This window comes from Apis dorsata, unplaced genomic scaffold, assembly GCF_000469605.1.
Source record: "Apis dorsata unplaced genomic scaffold, Apis dorsata 1.3 scaffold_497, whole genome shotgun sequence".
Lineage (NCBI taxonomy): Eukaryota > Metazoa > Arthropoda > Insecta > Hymenoptera > Apidae > Apis > Apis dorsata.
The window spans coordinates 191,156-197,534 of record NW_006263729.1 but is presented as its reverse complement, the minus strand read 5'-3'; the positions used below and the strand labels follow the sequence as shown (position 1 = coordinate 197,534).

At 35.6% G+C, this 6,379-nt stretch overlaps 1 protein-coding gene across 1 annotated transcript in view; it reads left to right on the top strand.

Annotated features, from left to right (window-relative positions):
- Window positions 1-6,379, top strand: part of LOC102672951 (prolyl 4-hydroxylase subunit alpha-1) — a 172,364-nt gene that overhangs the window by 21,744 nt on the left and 144,241 nt on the right. The gene's annotated exons all lie outside the window — the stretch shown is intronic.

Sequence of the window (6,379 nt, the reverse complement as noted above, 5' to 3'; positions counted from 1 at the left end):
GAGGAATTTAACATTTTTTTTTTTTTTTTTTTTTACTACCGTCCATTGTGCCGATTCGTTCGAAAATTTTTATCGAAATCGCGATTCTTCAATAATTCATCCACGACTCGTCGAGGAAAAATTGGAGAAGCACAGTACGAGGAGAGAAGCTACAGTTTTGCTTTCGCGAGAGCACGGTCCTCCCGTCCAGCGTGGAATATTTTCGCGACGCGGTATCGTTCGGACTCCATTCGACGTCCATTCTTATGTTAATTTATCGGGCGGACCAACTAATACGCGGCATAATGGGACACGGATTTATTGGCCGCGATTTATCACGATGAAAAGGGAGAAATTGGCGGAGGGATTGCGGGGGTTAGCGTTGCGGAAGAATCGGGTATTTGAATGGGCGAATTCGAGGCGAATGCGGAAAAAAAAGAAAAAAATAAGAAGAGTTTGGAAAATTATGGAAGAGCGAATGTCGATGAAAAAAAAGAGATTCGATTATTCTTTCAATCGGTCGAAGTGGCAACACGATTATGATTTTGACGAGTGTCTTGCAATGAATAAAATGATTTTAATTTTTCTAATAAACAGATAAAGAGGTGAGGAACCTGTTTATGTAAATCGATACCGCGTTCTTATTAATTGAAGATTACGAAATCTAAATAAAGAATTGCTGCATGAGAATTAATTTCAATATAGTTTTGCAAAGTTTTACGAATCAAATATGGCAAATAAAATAAAAGTTTTTACTTTTTGTATATCCAATTCTTATCGCGTGGAAAATGTAAAAAATCATTGACAAATCGCTACTTTAAAATTAATTTATAAAATTATCGATAATTATATCCGTTATAAAATTTAAATGCCTCTTAATGAATTTATAAAATTCTTTGCCTATACGTGTATTTTGTTTAAACGTTTAAAAAGAGGATTTGAAGTTTTAATTTATTAATTATTATACATTACATCGAAACAATTATTTTTCATAAATTTGAAAATGAATCGCTCGTCGGTCGCAAAGGGTTATCTACGTAATATTAATCAAGAAAGGCGCCACTTTCCTCGTTTCGAAATCGAATATCCTCGAGAAGAGCGATGCTTCAGAAACGGCCAAGATTACGACATCATCGGTTAAAAGTGGCTCGATGCGACGAATTACCGGCGGAGAAGGATTATCCGTCGCGTTATCCAATGTCACTGCTACATTAGGCAGAGCATATCAAAACGAAGCGTCACGTGACATCATACTGTCGCTATATTGTATAAGTAGAGGCATTTCGCCAAAGCCAAGCGTCACATTCTGTCACGTGATGTTATATTATAAGTGGCAGCGGGGATAATGCGATGTCACCTATTCAGCGGTGGGCAAAATTTAATGGTTGAAGTTAACGAATAAAGTTACTTCGATAATTTATCGTTCGAGTAATAATTGGAAATAATTGTACCGTCAAATGTTATTCGAGTATTTTAATAAGCGAATACTCGAAGCAATTTTACTCGAAATTTTTAATTTTAATATCCATTCTATAATTACATGTCACATATAATAAATATAATTTTTGAATCGTCTTATTCCAGAATTTTCGAAACTAACGCAATATATCCATCTCCATCCAATCGTTCACAGTTTGATAAATAAATCCTTTACCAATGATGGGCAAAATTTAATAAATTTTTATTTTAATAATTTATCGTTCGAAATATAATAATAATAATTGTAGTTTCAAAAAATAATAAATTATTCATTTTAATAAGTAATTACTCGAAATAACTTTATTCGAAATTTTTAATTTTAAATTACTTTTTAATGCTTAAAATTTTGCTTTATACAATTGCAATTGCATTTCTATAATTATATGTGATAAACACATTTTTGCATCGTTTTATTCCAGAAATCTCGAAACGAACATCCAATCGTTGACAACTTAATAAATAAACCTTTAGGCAAAATTTAATAATCGAAGTCACGAATAATAATCGTAATGGCAAATGGAAAAGCGAATAAACTCGAGCTCGAGCATTTTAACTCGAAATTCTTAAGTTACTTTCTCTGTGGGTTAATGACCAACCTATTCTCCTTTTGCAGGGGAAGAGCCATTTCAGTAGTATCGTACCGCGCTCGTCCGCCGGCTTTGCTTCGAGTCTACGACTTTGCATCGATTACTCGTCGTTTGTTCTTTGATTTCGGGGAAACCGCCGTATCTATGCAAATATAATCGACTCTCGTTCCTACCCTTTCGTATTTTCGAATTCGAATAAAAATTGCGCTTATCGAATGGAAGAATGGACGATTTTTAAGGAAAAAATTTTCAAGCGTGAAAATTTAAGGTGACGATTCGATAACCTCGAGGAAAGTGGAGAGAAAACGTTCGAAGAATTAAAAGGAATAGTGATGCTTGTAAAGTTGTGAGAGTGTAGGTCGAGGAGAGGGGGAAGCGAGGGGAGAGGTTGGGAACTCGTAGCAAAAAATTTGAGAAGTCGTATCGAGTCGTGCCGTGAAAGTAAGGACCTTATAATGCGCGAGTAATGGAAAGGACGATTGGACTCTCGAAAGAGCAATTTTCTCAATTTTTAAATTTACAAAGAGAAGAAAAGAATTTGGGATCCTTGTTAATCGGCCGTGTCACGATTATCGTGAAAATCAAGGATTTATTTATAGCGGCCACTATATTCTGATGCAAATGAAGAAACCGAGTCGAGCGACTCGCCTCGGCTGATAAAGTCATTTTACGTCCAGTTTACAGGCCAGGCCTGTGTAGGCCCCACTTGAAATTATCTAGCACGCTCTTCCTGCGGACCGATAAGCCCGCCTACCGACGGAGAAAGAAAGATAGCGGTCGGGCGCTTTCATTAGGATCTTTTCGAAGGAATTACTTCTCGGCCACCGACAAAAGATTTACTTACTTACTTACTTACTTTCTTCCTCTCTTTTATCTTGTTCCTATCCTAGATTGCCAAATTTAAATCAACGTTACTCTGCCCGTTCATCATTCGAGTCGTAAGACTATTAAGAATTTAACTTCTTAACTGCGGTTATATTTAAACAACCGGTGTTAATTTTAATGTAAACACAGAATACCTTTCTAAATATTTCGATGAACAATTTATGACAATTATTTGTCTCGGAAACCGATAGATATTTTAAATATCGTGGCGATGAATTATTCTAAGAGTATTATTATTTGATTTTGATAAAATATTTTTTTTTCGTTTTTTTTTTTTGCGTTTAGAGCGATTAAAAAGCTGTATAGAAAATTAATTTTTTCTCGTCGATGTTAATGTGTCGAAAATAACTTCATTGAAAATTAGATATATTTTTCGATGAAAGTTATCGTATTTGTAATACGCGTTTATTTAACGCGTGTATTCGAGAATACGTTGCACAAAAAGAAGCGTGAGTGTTAAATAGACAAATATTTTCACATGCAGAAAAAAATATTAAATTCGAATTTTAAAGGTTGAATTTCATTTAAAAAAAAAAAAAAAGGATAAAGAAAGATTTGCAAGCGGGGTGGGGAATAATCAGCGTTTATTCGCAATATCTGGCCGCCTAAATATCGCCTACCTATCACAACCCCATTATTTTACCAAAAATAAAAAAAACAAAAAAAAAAAATAAAAAAAAAATTTTTCACAATGAAAAAAAAAAATTAAATTCGAATTTTAAAGGTTTAATTTTAAAAAAAAAAAAAAAGGATAAAGAAAGATTTGCAAGCGGGGTGGGGAATAATCAGCGTTTATTCGCAATATCTGGCCGCCTAAATATCGCCCCCCTCTCCCCCCCCCCATGTTTTCCCCGAAATTGTTCGCCCCCCATTCATTTATCAGAGGCGCGTTTTTTCGGTCGAGCAACGCGCGCCGCGCTGGAGAATTGTGCGGAATCGCGTAATCCGTTTAAGGGGTGCAATTTTGTCGCGTCGAATTCGAGCTTCTGATTGCGTCTCCCCTCCCCGTCTCCCCCCTCCCCCCGTTTTGGATACGCGCCGCGTGTTTATCGAACGATCGGCAACCCGGTCACTCGCGTACTTCGTAAATTACGAGGCTTCGTAATTTCGTATCCTCCCCTCAACGATAACGATCCTGAATAATAATTTTTTATCTTTATTACTTTTATTATTTTCCCATCGATCGATCTCTCCTCTTCGCGAATTAATAAATGGATACGCGTGTCTAAAAATGTGCGCGCGCGCGTGTATTTACGTAAAGAGAAAAATGATGAAATAGAAAGAAAAGGGAAAATAAAAAAAAAAAATGACGAATTGGCGCGAGTTGGAAACGAAGTTGGTGTTGGCGCCCGTTCAACGTTTTCGTGCGTTTATCCCCAATATTTGCATTCTCGTTTATGCCACTTCGCCATGAAAACTGCTTCCCCCTCTCCATTCTACGATGCGTACATTTTCGTTCATTCGGGCTCTCACATAATTTCAACTCAATTTTCGCTTCTTCTTTTTCCTTTCTTTTTTTTTTTTCACTTATGCTTTACTTAAATACTGGAAATTATATTCTGCCGAATTCCGCGTAGTTTGAAATGCAACACTTTTTATAGTCGTAAGCGAAACTTTGTTTTATTAAATTCTCCGTCGAGCTGAAATCTTCTTCTAACTTTCGTTCATCGAGTCGATCGAGGGATTGTTCCTGCCACGATTTCTATTTTACACGAAATGTATATATATTTTTCTTTCTTCTCATCGCCATGTCACCTTTACCCATTTCCCCCGTGTACAATATGTTTTTATTTCCTCGCTCGCATTAACATCGCTCGTTCACGAACCTTTACAATCCCATCTCTCTCTGTATTATTTACTTTTATATTCCACTTCTTGGACTCCTGTTTTCTTTCTTTCTCTTTCTTTCTCCAAAGTGACGGTATTCACTTTCCCTCTTCCACTTTCCCGTACTCGACTTCTCCTTTTTCTTCTTTAATCGCCCTCTCCCTCTGCTTCTCCCCACTTCTTCTCCTGCTCTTCCATTTCCACAACAGTTGTCGTTGGAAATTACGCGGACGGTGCAATATAAAATACGCGGTTTATCCTTGCCTTGAAAGTTCTATATTATATATATATGTATATACTTTCATACAATTTCTCTCCAGTGTCCAATCTTCGCATTTCTTTTTTTATCTTTTTTATATTCTTTTTTACTTTTTTCCCTTTTTTCTTTTTCTGTTTTGTTTCTTGTTTTTTTATTCAATTACAATTAATGGCAATTGAATTATTGGATGAAACGCGAGAAGGAGATGATGGTGATAATGTTATCGCGGCTTATTGGAATCCCTGTTCCACCGTTATCTGTCCGTTTCATTTCGATTACGATCGTTAATATATAGTATTATCGAATTTCCAGTATTTGATATTTCGACTTTATGGCTTCTCATTGCAATGTTGCAACGTAGATAAAAAATGCACGAAAGTATACTCGAAACAAATTTAAATTTAGTAAATTTAAAGATAGCGAGAACTTTTTTTTTTTTTTGCAACTTCGAACGAACGAATCGTCGAAAGAGTAAATTTCGACGATATGAAATAATTTCGTTGCACCACACGAAGTTTCCAATTTTAGAATAAACGACAATCGACTGTTGTAAACTCTACTTAACCTATATTTTGATGTTGTCCTCTTATATTTCCCTCGTGCAATAAGTTCCTCTTTGTTTTTTGAGAAGTGAACGAATTTAGAATATTATTCCTGTACGAGTTTAAGCTGACCATTCGATGGTGGTTTCAAAAATTCAGGTCTAAAAATGAGAATTTTGAAAATGAGGCTCGAAATAGACTAAAATTCGTATTAAAGAGATAAATTGGAAAAGGGAAATGAAGAGTGTGCTTGAAAGCTCGAAACAATACAAGTCCTATTTTTGAATAAAATTATAACCTGCGATAGCTGATGAAAATGAAACCAAAGGAAATAATTGTTGTTCTGAAATCGATTAAGAAACGATCTACGATAAACACCGTTCTATTCGCCAGATATTTCAACCAATCATCGCTCGTTTCGCCATTTGCAATTATTTTTAAAAAGTAAAGATATTCGATACTGGAAAAGCTGCAATCGCGCCGTTCGAAGAATTTCTTCGCCAAATTTGAAAAGTGACAATTTCACGATTTAATAATATATAACATTTTTAAATTTATTTTTATATAGAAGAAAGTTGCGATTTTTATTGTTTTACTCGAACGATGATTGCGAGTTGGGGACGCGTAGGTGCGAGGAGTCGTTTATCATGGAAATTCCTCGTATTCATTAGTTTGTTGGCGTTTGAAGGCGAATATGCGATGCGAGAATGAATAACGAGTTATTTTTAAATCGGAGGATGGCCGTGTTCTACGGTCAGTGGTTCTGAAGCGAGGAAAGACGAAAGAAATATGATGAAAATTACCGAGACGCGTAAGATTTT